We start from the raw sequence: 18,361 nt of genomic DNA, 5'->3' as shown, positions 1-18,361 counted from the left end.
TACACTAAGTTTATCTACAAATTTGAGAAATTTAATAAAACTTCTCCATTACGTTGTCACTGTAACAAGAGAGCAAAAGAACAAGAGAAAGCAAAACCAAACTGGAAGCACGAAAAAAGAGAGAGAATACAAATCAGAAACATTTTCTCTTAAATTTTCTCGTAAAATCTACACTACTGAAGCAAGTGTATGTGAGTATTTCTTCTATTTTAGACAAGAAAAAATGAAGCCCAATTCTCTGCTCATATACAGATGAAGATACGGTGTATGACAAAGGTAAGATTGTATTTATCTATACTTATTGTGATGTATAATTTATTCATTTCTTTTTATTTCATTTTAGACTAAAAAACAAGCATACGTCTCCACTATCACTTCAGCAGAATGCGATATTTCCATAGGCCAATGGTAAGCTTGTGGTCATCTTTATTTATAAAATTTAGTAATCACAAAGTTTTCTTTTGCAGATATCAACACACTGGCACAGCGATCCTGATTTATTTAGATGTATTAATTATAAATATATATTTTTTTTTTTTTTTTTGGCATGTTGAATGGAGATGGACTAAGCCAATAGAGTTGTGGCTTATATGTCCAAAATTAATTATATATTTATGCATTACGTATGTGCTGTGAGGGCTAATTTCGGCCAAAACCTGTTGCTGTGATAGCTCACCGTCTCCAGGTTTCCTTTGACAAGAAATTTCTTCAAAGTATTTTTTTCTTAGAAAAATATATTTCAGGATTTCTTCTTTCACAATTTTCTATATCAAAAATAAGTTCATTTTTTCTTAATCTAAACTCCCCCTCCGAGACGAAGATATTTGACACGCCTACAACGCCCACACGCCTACGATGATGATTTGATTTCTTGATTTCTTGAACAATAAAGTCTTAAGTGACAGATATAATGGTATTATATGCTTTCGCAAATTTACCTGATTCTCAATTTACTCCAGAATTATCACAGTTTTTTTGGAGGTTCAGTGATAGTTTTATTCGTCATCATTTCCTTAATAGCTAAGGCGAAAAACATATGCAGAGTCCTAAAGAAAAGATATAGGAATTTAAGACCAAACAATTTTAATCTCAATGTAAGTAAAAATTCCAAATAGATTTTAATGATTACTTTAACAAGGATCTTCTCATATGATTTCTATTTAATGAAAATTTCCCTAATTGCCCTGTTTTAATTTGTTCTCTTTCTTTTTGAAGGATGCACCCGAAAACGGGCGTAATTTGGTCGACTTAGAAACTCATATATATCATTCTCTTATATGGCTCACAAAGAAAATAGCAAGATTGGAAGATATTATTTTTGGTAGAATACATAATAAGCCGAATAGCAGATCGTTCGCGTTGTCTTACGTTTTAGTGAATAAGAGGAGAGCGATGACAAGAGTGTAAATATGCAGAATTTGTATAGCTTTGCAAGACGTGTAGCTTCGCTCAAAAACAAATTGATTTAAATGCTTACATATCGTAAGAACAAGAATGTGCTTGGAGTTTGTGGGCTCCTGATAGATGGAGAAGATCATAAAGCACTTGTCACTTTGACAGTAAATGAAATTAATCTCACTCGAATATGACGATTATCGCTGATGGCGTGCTCCAGTTGTAAGCCCAACACTCCGTCAGGCGTATTATTGGCACTTAAGGCTTGTTCAGTTACGAACCATACATGTCCGGACTCTGTCATATTATAATCCCCAGCATCACGGAATATGACCTGAGCATCTTTGGTGTTAAGATTTGTAAAACAACTTATAAGCAGATCTAGATATTGACATATTATTGTGAGTACCTGGCATATAATAAATAGACTCGGCTTTCAACAGTTTTCATGTCATCTAAGTGTTCCATAAAACTTTCCAATTTTGGTTCAGATTCAACAATTAACTCGACAGTGGCACATACGTCAATGTCATCGTAAAAGTTTTGAGAAGTAGTTTGGAAACGACCGAATATAGCACGACCACCGAGAGTAATCGGGTAATCGAGAGAATACTTTTCTGCTCCGTTTAAGTAACGTTGAATTAAGTAAGTTGCAATCACAAGTGAAAGATTTCGGGTATATTATACAAACGGATCAAAAATACCACAACTCTCCGGCTGACATTACAAAACAATCGATGATGGCGTTGATAATTGAACCCGTAGAATCTTGCAGAAATAATAAAACGTCAGTCATAGCAATTGCGACTGCAACAAATGTTTACATTTTTGATATTCTTTATCTGGGTAAGGTCTACCCCGACTTCGGTCGCATTTTAGAAGCAAAATACCCTCGCAAAATTGTACATAATAGTCATTCCATCGTCGATCATTTACAACATCGTCAAAACGTTAAGTTGTCCGAAATATTTGATACTTTTGTGGCTTACCGTCTAGTAAGTGATGACAAGACACACAGAAGTCTTGAAGAAACAATCCAAGACACATTGAATATGCCGTTTACATATTTCGAGATTGAGGAAACTGAAACAAATCCGTTCAAACCATATAAGCGGCCTATAACGAACGCGTGGCTTTCGTCAATTGCCAAGAAAGGCTTACTGCAACTAAAACTTGCCGAATATCTATTACATTTTATCTTCCTTTCTGTCTTAAAGATTTAATTATTTTCAATTTTGTAATGCCATCCGCAGGCTTCCTATCAATAAAACCTGGGTTTGATCATTTTTCCAAAACTGCTTAAAAAATAACAGCACGTCGCGTTGAGAATAAAGTCAATCTGCCCCTATCAACCATCAATGAAACAATGCAGCGGCTTTAAACATATTCCTTATATTAGGTAAGTGGAGTGATCATAATTAAATAAAAGTTTATTAAAATCATTACAATATTGTAAGGAAGCGTTTTTGCTTCCCTATGAAATACAAGTCCGTCCGCTTAAAAGTCCACCTGCACTCCATAGTTAACAAGTCCGAGCTGTCCACGCACATCGTTCTGTGAACAATACACGAGCAGCCTCCTCCAACTTCAAATGCAAAATCATAAAAACACACACTAACTATGCCTACACTTGTAAAGATAAAATCATAAAACACACATCAAATATGTCTATACCTTGTAAAGAGAAAATAACATAAAAACACACCCTAACTATGCCTATACTTGTAAAGAGAAAAACGTAAAAACACACATCAAATATGCCTATACCTTGTGAAGAGAAAATATCATAAAAACACACACTAAATATGTCTATACTTGTATAAAGAGAAAATGTATAAACACATATTGCACAGGCCTACGCTAGTTAATCCATAAGAATACACACTCTAGCACCAAACGAAGGGTAAAGAGAACGAAGAAAACATGTATGGAAAGGCGCCAAGGCATAGAACATGTAAAATATATAATTGTAGTATTATCGATTTGTCGCACTCTACCGTAATTTACAAGTTATTGCTAAGTTTACATTTTACACCTAACCTAGTTAAGGTAGTGTAATTCTAGTAATAAGCTATTAATAAAATATTATATGCTTACGTTATTATTCTAAGCGATAACCTAATTTAGTTATATTGCTTAAGTTAGCATTAAGTTTTTTCTTATATAAGATACTGACCATACATTAGATACATCATAATATAAGCAAGTATTTTAAACGAAAGTTAAAGAATAAAGAATCTAAAATAATCCAATAAACCAAAGAACCTTTAATTTCTAAATGGTGTCACTACGTGGCTACCGTGACAGGACGTCGGTGAAAAATTATCCTAGGTTATCCTGGAAAAGAAACGAAATTTAAAAAAAAAAGGAACTATTTTAAAAAAAACTCTATATATATATTGTGAAAATTGCATGAACCCTTAAAAAAAAAACATATATATAATAAAATAAAAAAAAGAAACTTTACATAAAAAGCTTACAAGACTAAACACAAATAGAAAATTAAATAAAAGCTGCTCCACGAACTCGCATATATAAACATATATAATTAAAGATAGAAGTGCAACAAACATTTACAAAAAAAAGGAAATTTCCTTGTTAACGGACTTAGTCCAGTTATGAAAAATATATTAGTATGGTGAAAAAGCAGAAGAATAAAAAGTGCTAGAAATTCATTTGTATAAAATCTAGATTAAACTCAATAATATCAGATTTTGAAACATAAATAACAAAAGGAAAAGTGAAATACATTTTTGAAACACTTACATGGAAAAGAAAGCCAGCAAATTCCAACTTCACATTAACTGAAAAAAAAACCTAAAGTGGCCAGAGGTGCAGTGTGGTAATGCTTAAATACACAATTAAATATCAAACAAATACGAGAAATCTAAAAAAAAATAGAAATTAAAAACACGACAGATGAACAACAATAAAAACAACAATAATGAAACTTCAACTCCAAGAAGTCAAGACACTCCACAATTGGAAGAAGCTGCCCGATCAACAATACATCAACCGCAAGTATACTCTAGCAAATATAGTAGATATGCAGATACCCTATAATTAATTATATTATAATATAACTGTTATTTAAGGATGATAAATTAACAGTGCGTATATATAACTTTTTATAAACAAATTTAAAGTTCATTTTTAATGCTTTTTTAATTATCCCAATACAATTTAAGTGTAAAACAGTGCTTTTAAACAAATTTTTTTTATATATATACATATATAAAGGGTCTCATTTAAGAGTCAGAATAGGATTATATTTTATAAAAATTTACACACAGAAACGTCGTTAATATAAACACTACAACATAACAAAATAAAAAGGAGAAAACATTGAGCAGATTACTTTAAATATCTCCGTGTATTGAGAAAAAGGACGAAAGAAAACTATCCTTTTCTACTTATTTTACAAATTTTGCATTATTATGGGGGGGCTAAAAAAAAAAAAAAGGGGGGTTGAGACAGTCGATTTCCAAGAGGAAATTTCGGAAAGAAGGTATAAGCAACAATTCCAACAGCCACAGCATTGACGGGTCAACACATCAAACTATGCATGGACTGGCCAACTATAGTACAACAATGCAAAAGCATTAAGGAACGTTTCGACAAGTCGTACAAATGTCTTAATATCGATAGGCCCACAAGCGCAGACACAATAAACAGACATGTACAAATACTTGTAGAATGTCTGGAAGAAATATGAACAATATTGAATGTTAATTACGAGCGACTCACATCAAAGCATAAAAGCACAGCGGATAAATACTTCCAGGAACTACGAGGACGGATATTAGCCGTCACAAATAGAAGACGGATAGAAATCCCCTTAAGTAATTCCCTCCACGAAACTATAAAACCATATCACACAATAGCGAAATCTTCCCCTAACAATATGCCACAAACATTAGTAGAATTCCTCAAGACAGCCTCACTTCGATGGCAAAATTGAAAATCTTCAAAGCTTCATAGACGCACTAGAATTATTAGATACTATCAAAGAAACGTATGATGCCGCAGCAATCTCCCTGGTAAAAACCAAATTAAAAGGTGCTACCAGAAATCTAATAAGCCACGAAACCACACTGATACAAATAACGTTAGAGAATAAAATAAAAAGAGAATCAGTAGAGGTTGTGACAGCTAAAATCATGAACTTACAGCAGCGAAGTAAAACCGCTAACCAATATCTAATACAGTTACCAACAAAAGAAAAATCAGTTCTAGTACCAAATCAAACACACCCAGGAGTAATAGTGGCCGGTACTATTGTGGATAGCAAAAACGCCTTTATAAGAATTGTCAACACGAGCATGAACGACGTAGCCATAAGTAGTAGCGATATTAAATTTGAGTGTTTAAATAACGCTGAAATCTTAACAATAGGCCACAGAGCGGAACAAGAAGAAAAGTTAATATTAAACAAATTTCAATTCCCCACAACATTCAAACAACCACTAACAGAAATATGTACAGAATTCTGCGATATTTTCGGTATTGAAACCGAACCAATAACTGCAAACAACTTCTATAAACAAAAGCTCAGATTGAACGGCAAAACACCTATATATATTAAAAACTACCAAATTCCTGAATCACAAAAATCAGAAATAGACAAACAGGTTACTAAATTAATCAAAGACGGAATAGTTGAACCATATCCGAATATAATAGCCCACTTTTATTAGTACCCAAAAAATGTCTACCAAACACTAACGAAAAAAGATGGCGTTTAGTAGTGGATTATCGCCAAGTCAGCAAGAAACTGCTAGCAGATAAGTTCCCGCTTCCAAGAATCGAAGATATTCTTGACCAGCTAGGAAGAGCTAAATATTTTTCATGTCTCGATTTAATGTCTGGATTTCATCAAATCGAACTCGAAGAGAAATCACGAAACATAACCTCTTTTTCAACAAGCAATGGCTCATATCGCTACACGCGACTCCCGTACGGCTTAAAAATAGCACCAAACTCATTTCAGCGCATGATGACTCTTGCCTTCTCCGGCCTAAAACCATCGCAAGCATTTCTCTACATGGATGATTTAGTAGTAATAGGATGTTCCGAGCAACATATGCTCAAAAATTTAAAAGATGTGTTCCAGCTATGCAGGCAACACAATTTAAAGCTGAACCCGGAGAAATGTTCTTTCTTCAGGCACGAAGTAACCTTTTTAGGCCATAAATGCACTGAGAAGGGAATACTTCCCGATGATAGCAAATATGATGTCATCAAGAATTACCCAATCCCGAAAGATGCAGACAGTGTAAAACGTTTCATTGCGTTTTGCAACTATTACAGACGCTTTATAAAAAATTTTTCAGAATACTTTTGAGAACTTCATACTAAACTACGGGCCCATGAAAACACTTGTAACGGATCAAGGAACCGAATACAAGAATGCACTAATGAACGATCTATGTAAGTACCTCAAAATTGACAATATAACATCAACAGCCCACCACCGTCAGACACTCGGCACGGTGGAACGCAACCACCGAGCGTTGAATGATACATCCGTTCATATATATCGCCTGAATTGATTGATTGGGATATTTGGATAAAATATTTCCAATATTGTTTTAACACAACACCTTCCACAACACACAATTACTGTCCTTACGAACTAGTATTCGCAAGGCCACCACCCCAATTAACAGATCACAAGAAAAACATTGAGCCACTATATAACATAGACGACTACGCTAAAGAGACTAGATATAGATTAGACATAGCATACACGCGCGCTAGGTTACTATTAGATAAGGAAAAAGAAAAACCAAAAATAAATTACGACAGGAAAACTAACAATTTCCCACTAGAAGTAGGCAACATAGTACTCCTAAGAAATGAAGTAGGGCATAAGTTACAGAATAAGTATTTAGGACCGTATAAGGTCATAGAAATTAAAGATAATAATAATATTAAAATAATAGACTGTAGTGTGATCGCATACCGTCGTATGCATCCACTTTGAAGTGCGACAGAATTATGCTAAGTTTGCATAATTCTGTAAACAAAAAAAAAGTAAAACAAAAATTTTGTCGTACTTCAACTGGCTGAGTATTGCATTTCGTAATGCAATACGATGCCACGCGCCCTAATCAAAACAATTACTATCTGTTTACGTTAGAATAATTTAGTGTAATAATTTCTGTATAAATAGCCAGGTAAGAATCGAATAAAGTCAATTGTTATCAATCAATTCAACTTAGCGTTTAACTCGCTATTTCATTAAAGGCGTTAAATCCGCCTGAAGCATAAAGCTTATAGTTAGGGAACGTCTCTTGCCGAGCTACATTGGCATTAAATGAGACGGCTAGACTTGGTGCACAAAAGCCGAGCAGCATAGGGCTAATACTGCGGTACACCATATCATTCATATATACAACATCCGTACTGTACTCAGTACCACAGAAATCACCTTTTTTATTACATGGCGATCCTGCGACCGATCCTGCCAGCTCTCCAATTTTATTAGGGCATCGCCAATACTTATTACATGGCGATCCTGCCCAACACGATCCTGCCGGCTCTTCAATTTTATTAGGTCATCATCATTAATTTACAAAAATTCTTTCAACCGCTGAGGCACTATACTATATATATCGTTCCTGCAAATTTCCACTTATAATGGGAGCCAAACAAGCCAAAATCGACAATCCCAACGCTAACGTCGTTAACAATGTCGAAATAAACGACCATGCGTCTCAACAGCAACTTATTATATATTTAGTAACAATATCAATAATCTTAAGCGCCACTCACTTGTTAGTGACCCTACATCTATTACACAAAAAACAATAAAAAAAAGAAATACACAAAACAATCCACCGACACACTGAACGTCTAATACAAAATATTATTCCCAAAATTTTTCACTAGAAGACATAAAACCGAGTAAAACGGAGAATATAATAGAATCAAAAATGGATTTCAATTTAGAAATAGCTTCCAAATCCATACCCACTTTCACTGGCAACTACAAAGACATCAACTGCTTCTTAAAAGTTGTTGAAATAATAAACAGAACCCTAAAAGAAGAAGCCAAACCACAATTAATAGAGTACACCTTTTATTGCAAACTATCCTCAAACGTCCAAACCGCCCTTGCAAATGAGATCCCAACAACACTACAAGAATTAAAAACCACACTTGAAAATAAATTTAAATCAAATCAAACAATACCACATCTACACTCACTCTTAAGCCAAACAACACAGAAAGGCACTATCACAGGTTTCAAAGACAAAATTTTAAACATAATAGCAGATCTAAATAATCTACAAATCAAACAACTAGGTCCCAACCCCACTAACGAACAAAAATCCATCATTACCAGTATCAACGATACATATGCATTAACCATATTCAAAAACGGTCTCGATGACTATATTAAACCCACTATCTTTGCGGCCCAACCAAAAACCTTTTCAGAAGCAATTAATATTGCGCTACAATACGAAATAAACTCACAGGTAATGAGAATAAATTACCAAAAGAAAAATTTACACAATCGCTACACCAACAACAGAAACTCAAATGAACAACTAAATATGTGGGAATCCACGTCAATAAATGATATCAAGAACACAAGAAAATTAGAATTCAAATTCGAAAGCGGTATAAAAGATATGATAATTGAAAATGTAAAAGAATTAAACTGCACACGTGTGAGATGCAATGAATATCCAGACCATTTCGATGCGCTCTTGGAAAAATTGACATCAAAACTAAACAAGTTAAATTTCTTAGACTATGCATTAAGTCTACAAGATGATATACTTAAATACATATCCAAAGAGATATTAAAAGAAAAATTCAGCAATATTAAAAGAAACCGCATAAATATACTATTATACAAAGAAAGAGAAAGAATATATGATGATGAAGAAAAGTGCAAATTAATAGTAGAATACCACACTTGCCCACACTCAGGATATTTCGGAGTAAGAAAAACATTCCAAAAATTAAGCCAAAAATACATCTGGCGCAATATGTTCAAGATGATAAAAAATTATATAAAACAATGCCACATTTGCCAAACAAGTAAACAAACAAAACATACAAAAGAACCTCTTACAATAACAGACACACCGTCCACATCTTTTGAAACACTAAGTATAGATACAGTAGGACCAATAAAACCTTCCAATAATTTCCGATACATATTAACAATACAATGCGAATTAACAAAATATATTATCGCACATCCTATTGTAGATAAAAGCGCAAAATCAATTGCCAAAATTTTAACAGAAGAGGTAATACTCAAATACGGCCAATTTAAAACATTAAAATCTGATAGAGGAACAGAATTCAACAATGAACAAATAAAAGAAATTTGTCTATTACTAGATATCGAGCAAAAGTTCTCAACCCCCTACCACCACGAAACCTTAGGTACAATTGAAAGAAATCACAGAGTTCTTAACGAATACTTTCTAGCCTTTGCAACAAACAATGATTGGGATAAATGGATACCATACTACACTTTCGCATATAACACTACCCCTCACGTAGAAACACAATATACACCTTTTGAATTGATATACGGAAAATTGCCATACATGCCCAACGAAACAATATTAAATTCAAATCCTACATACAACCCAGAAAACTACATAAATGAGCTAAAAACAAAATTAAAATATTCTTTAGAAAAGGCTAAAAGATTTTTAGAAAAAGCAAAAGCAGCAAGAACACAACTATCAAAAGAACATTATACTAATCCAATCGATATAAACATAGGAGATCAAATCTTATTAAAGAAACACAACAGGAAAATACTAGATAAACCCTATGAAGGACCCTATGAGGTAATAGATATCAAAGAACCCAATGTCACAATACAAATAAAAAATAAGCAAAAAACTGTACATAAAAATTTAATTATGAAATACAATACAGTAGATGTAAACTAAATTTATTTTAACCCATAAAACTAAGCATACAAAGCTGTAAATAAACACTATACACTTTAGAATTTACTCATGTTAAATGAACAAAACAAAAAATTACCGTTTAAAATTTCTCTTCCATAACAGAAAATTGTTAAAGTCTATAAAAACATTAACAATTTTCTCTCTAAAACGGTAAGGGTGTAGTGTGATCGCATACCGCCGTATGCATCCACTTTGAAGTGCGACAGAATTATGCTAAGTTTGCATAATTCTGTAAACAAAAAAAAAGTAAAACAAAAATTTTGTCGTACTTCAACTGGCTGGGTATTGCATTTCGTAATGCAATACGATGCCACGCGCCCTAATCAAAACAATTACTATCTGTTTACGTTAGAATAATTTAGTGTAATAATTTCTGTATAAATAGCCAGGTAAGAATCGAATAAAGTCAATTGTTATCAATCAATTCAACTTAGCGTTTAACTCGCTATTTCATTAAAGGCGTTAAATCCGCCTGAAGCATAAAGCTTATAGTTAGGGAACGTCTCTTGCCGAGCTACATTGGCATTAAATGAGACGGCTAGATTTGGCGCACAAAAGCCGAGCAGCATAGGGCTAATACTGCGGTACACCATATCATTCATATATACAACATCCGTACTGTACTCAGTACCACAGAAATCCCTTTTTTTATTACAAGACAATAAAAATGAAACTCAAATAACGCACAAAAATAGGTTGAAATTATATCAGGAAGATTCATGAGTTACCTAAGTGTAAGGCGCCTACACAAACAAAATATAAATATAAGCTACACACACACAAAATAATAATATAAACTGTACAAACAATTTTTTTTTTATATATAAGTACGTATAAGAAACCTACAGAAACAAAATTTTTGTTTTGTAAAAGTATAATTATGTATAAGAACCCTATGTAAATAAAAGAAATTTTTTTTTGTAATACAAACAAATTTTATACATAAATATTTATAAAAACCTCACACAAAATATATGTACACTATAAAACTACGGTAGTGGCAATAACATCGATAATTGATAAACCCAAGAATGATCATTCATTGTTAAAGATCATTCTTCCCAAGAGGAAAGGTGTAGTATTATCGATTTGTCGCACTCTACCGTAATTTACAAGTTATTGCTAAGTTTACATTTTACACCTAACCTAGTTAAGGTAGTGTAATTCTAGTAATAAGCTATTAATAAAATATTATATGCTTACGTTATTATTCTAAGCGATAACCTAATTTAGTTATATTGCTTAAGTTAGCATTAAGTTATTTCTTATATAAGATACTGACCATACATTAGATACATCATAATATAAGCAAGTATTTTAAACGAAAGTTAAAGAATAAAAAATCTAAAACAATCCAATAAACCAAAGAACCTTTAGTTTCTAAGTGGTGTCACTACATAATACAGGCACGAGCAAATAGGTATAAGATCGGTAGAATGAATAAAACTTGTATGAAATGGCTCGTAGGCATAGAACATCTAAGATCATATAACACAAGCCTTAGACGAACTTAGGCACAAAACCATATGTAATATTTACACAACCGCCAAAGCGCAGAATATGTATGAATAAGATCTGTCAGACATAACTCAAAGCCATAGAACTTGTGAGTCATATAACTCAAATCCAAGTCAAACATAGGTATAAAACCGTATGGAATAAGTACAACATATACAAGAAGAAATCTGTATGCCTTAAAATTGTATAAGCAAACTGTAGAAACGCGTACATATTACGAATTACGGTATAAATCCCGTTAGGTTGTTTAAGCATATAGAAACCCTTGTGCTTCGCAATATACAAGCACACACGCGCTTATAAACGCACATGCCAAAGAATCGCACATAGCATTGTAAATAACAGTTAGGCCATAGTAACATACAGAAATCTGTATGCCTTAAAATTGTATAAGCGAACGATAGAAACCCTTACATATTACGAATTACTGCATAAACCCCGTTAGGATATATAATCAGGTAGAAACCCTTATGTTCTACAATGAATATACGAAACAAATAAACGTTAGAGTCACACATAGCAATGCACACCAATACCTGTACGCGCAAAGAGCACAAACACACACACAATATTACACAAAATGTACAAAGACACGATCACACATGTAGAAACACAGGGCGAAGCTCAGGCTACTGTGGGGGTCACAGGTGGCGGATTGTGATCGGCCTGCGAGTACCCAAAGGTATATTAGTAGGTTAGCTGCGAATAACAAATAAGCAGTCCCCGACCAAGAGCGGCAGAGGAGGAGGGGCGGCTGAAAAGGCCGCATAACCCTGCGAATCTTCGGTGACAGGACGAGTAAGCGCCGTCCTTGAAATAGGTGCTCCCCACTCTTGTATGGGGTGGCACCGAGGGAGAGAATCCTTCTATTCTACGAAGCCTAGGGATAGGCATCAAGACCGAGCCCGGTAAGGTCTTGATTATGGCATACCGGAACATGTACCTGAATTGATGACTTTGAGCTGGTGGTGGCAGTATTCCGTTACCTGAGTAGGTTGGAGTGACACCCACCCGAAATGGCTTTCGGGCTAATGCTGACACCGCCCCCGCCCCGTTAAAATTATGGCAAGTCTGGGAAGTACGTTCTAGGCCGCACCGTTAAGTTGGTGGGTGTAGGCCCAGTTGAGATGAACTCCTGGCTAATGCTGGACCCGGCACTGAACGCTAGTCTCATAAGGGCTAGCGTCAACCCACTGCATGGCCTCACTGCTTGCAAAGATAACCATGGGATCCTAACAGCAACTACACCAGCGGAACCGGATAGCGGCTTCCCAGTTGGGGCTCAATTCAAATCAAAATGTCTACAAATCAAAAATCAAACACACCAACAGGCATTAGGGGTCACGCCGGCGCTTTGAGCGAAGAGAACCCCTTCAAAGTGAGCGGGAGAATAACGAGGTCGCCAGTACGCGTGCAAACGCAGCCTCAGTTCGGACAAACGCTCCCAGAGACGCCAAACCACACACCAGTGGACGTGGAGGACGTGGCAGCCTTCGTAAAGTTGGGCGGCTACATAAAGGATCTGGTTGCGATGCTGCAGGAAAACGATGGAAAAAGGCGGCACATAAACCAACAAATGCGCGACACAATAGACGGCATCAAAACGATGTATGGAAAATGCCGGCTAGATAAGGACGCCACACGCACTTCTCGCAAGGAGACTAGGGATAAGAGTCTCCAAACTTCCCCGCGCACATACGCGCAAAAGGTGATGGAGCGAAGCGGTGGGGTCACGCCGCTACAGTATGCAAGCGGGGAGAAGCGAACACAGCCTGGAGCGAGTAAACGTAAGCAGCCCGGGGATGCGGACACGCCGACCGCCAAACGTCGTAACGTAGCCATCACGGTGGCCGCTGAACAGCACACCGCTAGCGCCCCTAACGGCCAGCGCCCATCGAAGGACTTGGAGTGGCAGAAGGTCAGAGCGAAAATGAAGAAGAAAAGAAAGGCAGATCGGCTAAAAGAAAAACCTGCGAAGGGTAGACCCGACGCTATCCTCATAGCAGCTAAAGGAGAGCTCTCGTACGCGGATATGCTCCGCAAGGTTAAGGACGAATCGCAATTAAGTAAGTTTGGTGAGGCGGTGCAAAAGATAAGAAGAATGCAGAAGGGCGAGCTTCTCTTGCAACTAAACCAGAGCGGAGAGAAGGCGGAAGAGCTGAGAGCGGCAGTGGGCACCCTTTTAGGAGGGGAGGCCGAAGTCAGGTGTCTGAAGCAACGTAAAATGGTCGAGTGCAAGGACATCGACGAAGTCACCACCAGGGAGGACATAAGCAGCGCACTTAAGTCCCAATATGGGGTGGCATCCGCAGAGGTGGTCAACATAAGAAAAGCATATGGCGGCACGCAGACGGCGCTCATTACCCTACAGCAGGAGGAAGCCGCTAAGCTACTGGCAGGCGGGAAATTGCGCATAGGCTGGGTGATCTGTAGGATCAGAGAGCGCACACCTTTGTTGAGATGTTTCCGATGCCTGGAGTTTGGGCACATAGCAAAGCAATGTGCAGCTCCATCTGACCGGTCAAAGGCTTGTCGGAGGTGTGGAAAGGATGGCCATATTGCATAAAACTGCACTAAGGACCCTTCCTGTATGTTCTGCAGAAAGACGCCGAATCTAGATGCTAAGCACGTGGCGGGAAGCGGGAAATGCCCGCTGTTCAAGCAGGCACTGGTCGGTAAAGCGCGGAAATGAGAATAATGCAGATTAATCTCAATCACGGCGAAGCAGCTCATGACCTACTTCGGCAAACGGTCGTTGAGAAAGAGGTGGACCTGGTACTACTGAGTGAACCATATCGCAGGGCAAGTCAAGGCACTTGGGTAACCGACGCGTCCAAAAAAGCAGCAATTTGGGCGCCTGGTCCTATAGCACTCTTGGATGGGGACTGCCAGCACAGCGGATTCGTCAGGGCGACAGTTAAATATATATGCTGCTATAGTTGCTACGCTCCTCCAAGCTGGACACAAAGCGAATTTCAAAGCATGCTAGATGAACTCGTCGCAGATGCCCGGGAGAAGCCTTCCGTATTAATTGCGGGGGATTTCAATGCTTGGGCCTTCGAGTGGGGCAGTAAGGCCTGCAATGCGAGAGGACGCAGCTTGCTGGAGGCTTTCGCCATGCTGAAAGTATCTCTTCTGAACGATGGGCAGCGAGATACGTTTCGTAAGGCAGGAAGGGGCTCGAAAGTAGACCTCACCTTTGTTAGCGACAGTCTAGTGGCCAGATGCAAGTGGTCGCTGAGCGAGGAGTACGCAAATAGCGATCACCAGGCCATCTTCCTCGACATAGCATCCAGAGAGGACAGAGGTAATAGGTGGAATAAAACTACCGGGCCGAGGTGGAGAGATGCACTTTTTGACGAGGATGTCTTTAACACCATTATGGACTCCTACGTGGGTGGAGACGGCACAGCTGGTGAACTCCGGCAAAACGTAGCAAAGTTGCTGGTACAAGCATGCGACGCCGCCATGCCCCGAAGACGAAATACACGGAGAAGAGGGTCTCCATGTCATTGGTGGACCGAAGAGATAGCGTCTCTAAGAGCGAACTGCTTGAAAGCCAGAAGAAAAGTGCAGCGCTCGAGAGGTAGGGAAAACTTCAATGAATTGCTCCTACTCTACAGAGACCTGCGCAGTGACTTCAAGAAAGCCATAAGGGCCAGCAAAAGGAGAAGTTTTGAGGAAATATGCCAGGATGCCGATATTAACCCATGGGGAACGGCATATAAAGTGGCTTTGAAGAAGGTCAAAGGACAGAAGGCACCGCAAATCACGTGTCCGCTCGCGCTCCGAAGAATAGTTGCGACACTTTTCCCGCAGAGGCCGCCGTATGTGTTGGTAAACCTCCTCGGCAGGGAAGAGGAAGCCATACCAGCAATTTCTGCCGACGAGCTTTTAAGCGCCTGCAAGCGGATTGGGGACAAAAAAACCCCTGGACCAGATGGAGTCCCAAAAAGGCCTTAAAGGCAGCGATACGTAGGAGGCCAGACGTCTTCATGATGTTGCTGCAAAGGTGCCTGGAAGAAAGGACGTTCCCGGACGTATGGAAGATCCAAAGGCTGGTCCTTATTTCGAAGGCCAATAAGCCACTGAACGAGCCATCGTCATACCGACCTATCTGCCTGTTGGACACAATGGGCAAGGTATTGGAAAGGGTCGTATATGAACGCCTGCTAGCTGTGGTTGAAGAAAGACGTGCTCTATCGGATAACCAGTATGGATTTCGTAGAGCGCGGTCTACAATAGATGCCATAAGCCACGTCGTGGCGCTTGCCTCAGACGCCATAGCCGGTGACCGATGGAGGGGCGGTGACAAAAAGTACTGCGCCGTCGTTACGCTAGACGTTAAAAACGCTTTCAACTCGGCGGACTGGGGGCTCATCCGCAAAACCCTCATAAGGATACGGGTTCCAAGGTATATACTTGAGATAGTGACAAGTTACCTTTCGAACCGCACGTTAGTGTACGACAGCGATGATGGAAAGCAATCGCATAAAATATCGGCGGGTGTTCCACAAAGGTCAGTCCTTGGTCCTCTCCTGTGGAATATAATGTACAACGGCGTCTTTGAGCTTAAACTTCCTACGGGGCAACGATCGTCGGCTTTGCCGATGATATAGCAGTCGTAGTGACCGCAAAACACGTCGCGCAGGTAGAAGCGAGAGCTAACGAGGCTATCGTGAAAGTGAAGTTGTGGCTAGAAGAGATGGGGCTGGAACTAGCAGAGCAGAAAACGGAAGCAGTCCTAATAAGCAGCAGAAAGAGCGAGGAAACATGCTGTATACGAGTCGGGCAGCATACGATGCGGTCATCTCCTGCCCTGAAATACCTTGGAGTTATGCTTGACCATCGACTCAAGTTTAAGCAGCATGTTGAATACGCTGCTGAGAAAGCTGCCGGCATCCAGGCGTCACTAGCAAGGATCATGCCAAATATTGGAGGCCCGAACTTCACCACCCGAAGGGTTATAGCCAAGGTGATAACCTCAGTCATAATGTACGGAAGCCCAGTTTGGGCCAGTGCACTGAAGGTGAAGGCAGTGTACCGAAAGATGGCGGCAATATATCGCCTTAGCGCCCTGAGGCAGATTTGCGCATTCCGTACCGTGTCGGAAGAGGCAGCGCTAGTGCTAGCTGGCACTCTGCCAATCGACATTCTGGCCGATGAGATGAGCCGCATCTACCAACGGCGTCGCGGCAACGATCTCTCCTCGCTAGCTATAAGAGGCGAGGAACGGATGGTCTCGCTAAGGATTTGGCAATCGAGATGAGAAAGAACGACCAAAGGTAGGTGGACGTTCGTTCTTATCCCTAACATAAGACGTTGGGTCGACAGACGGCATGGAGAAGTAAACTATTACTTAACCCAGCTTCTGACTGGCCATGGCTGTTTCCGGAAATACCTACACAGATTCGGGCACGACAGTTCGCCTAACTGCCCGGTATGCGAGGATATAGAGGAGGACGCAGAACACGTAATGTCCATCTGCAGCAGGTTCGAGAATGGGCGGCCTCAATTGCCACCTAACGAGATAACAAGCGCAATGGTTGGCAGTGCAGCAGCCTGGAACGCCGTAGACGCATTCGCCAGCAATACACTCGTGGAGTTGTGACGATTGGAGAGACAACGGGTGGAGAGCAGAGGGAGTGGAAGCCGATAGTGCATTCCACTGAGGTCCCACCATCAGGAGCGTGCTAGCGCCAACCAGCCCCCGCGAAGTAATACCTAACGGTGGTCCCGCGGGGGAGAGTGGTAGACGAAGTGTGTGTGGGGGGTAGTTTTTAGTACGTATGCGCCAGGGATGGCGAATCGTGCATGCTGCTACTAAGACCCAGCAGTATCTTTCGAAGATTTTCTACCTCCAGCTCACAGAGCAAAACAAAAAAAGAAAAAACATGTAGAAACACACAAAAAAAACAAGCATATGCAAACACAGTGGCATAGAAAGGCACAAGCACTCACATACCTAACGGTGATTGAACCACGCGATTTGGCACCTGGGTGTCTGTTGCGTCGAAATTTGAACAAACATAATAATAAGCTAGATGTAAGTGGTATCAAGTTATGTATAAGCAGGATCATGCAAGTCGTAACTAAGGTTGCGACTGCAGTCAACCTAAGCTAAGTATACACATAAGCATATGTAAACACACAGAACATGTTGGCAACAGGACAAGCGAGCGAGACTTCGGCTATAAAAGAGCGGCGAAAGAGAAAATGTATAGACACATATTGCACAGGCCTACGCTAGTTAATCCATAGGAACACACACTCCAGCACCAAACGAAGGGTAAAGAGAATGAAGAAAACTTGCATGAAATGGCTCGTAGGCATAGAACATGTAAAATCATACAACACAAACGAACTTAGGCACAAAACCATAGGTAATATTTACACAACCGCCAAAGCGCATAATAGGTATGAATAAGAGCTGTCCGACACAACCAATGTTTGAATATATATGGAAAGAGAATATTCATTTTTTTTTGAAAATA

General features: G+C 38.9%; 1 pseudogene; it reads right to left on the bottom strand.

Annotated features, from left to right (window-relative positions):
• Positions 1–945: 945 nt before the first annotated feature.
• The window catches only part of LOC119639007, a 24,398-nt pseudogene continuing 6,982 nt past the window's right edge, over positions 946–18,361 (bottom strand).

This window comes from Glossina fuscipes, unplaced genomic scaffold (genome assembly GCF_014805625.2).
Source record: "Glossina fuscipes isolate IAEA_lab_2018 unplaced genomic scaffold, Yale_Gfus_2 111, whole genome shotgun sequence".
Taxonomy (NCBI): Eukaryota; Metazoa; Arthropoda; class Insecta; order Diptera; family Glossinidae; genus Glossina; species Glossina fuscipes.
Note: the sequence above shows the minus strand (reverse complement) of the source record. Positions and strands in the feature narration are given on the sequence as shown.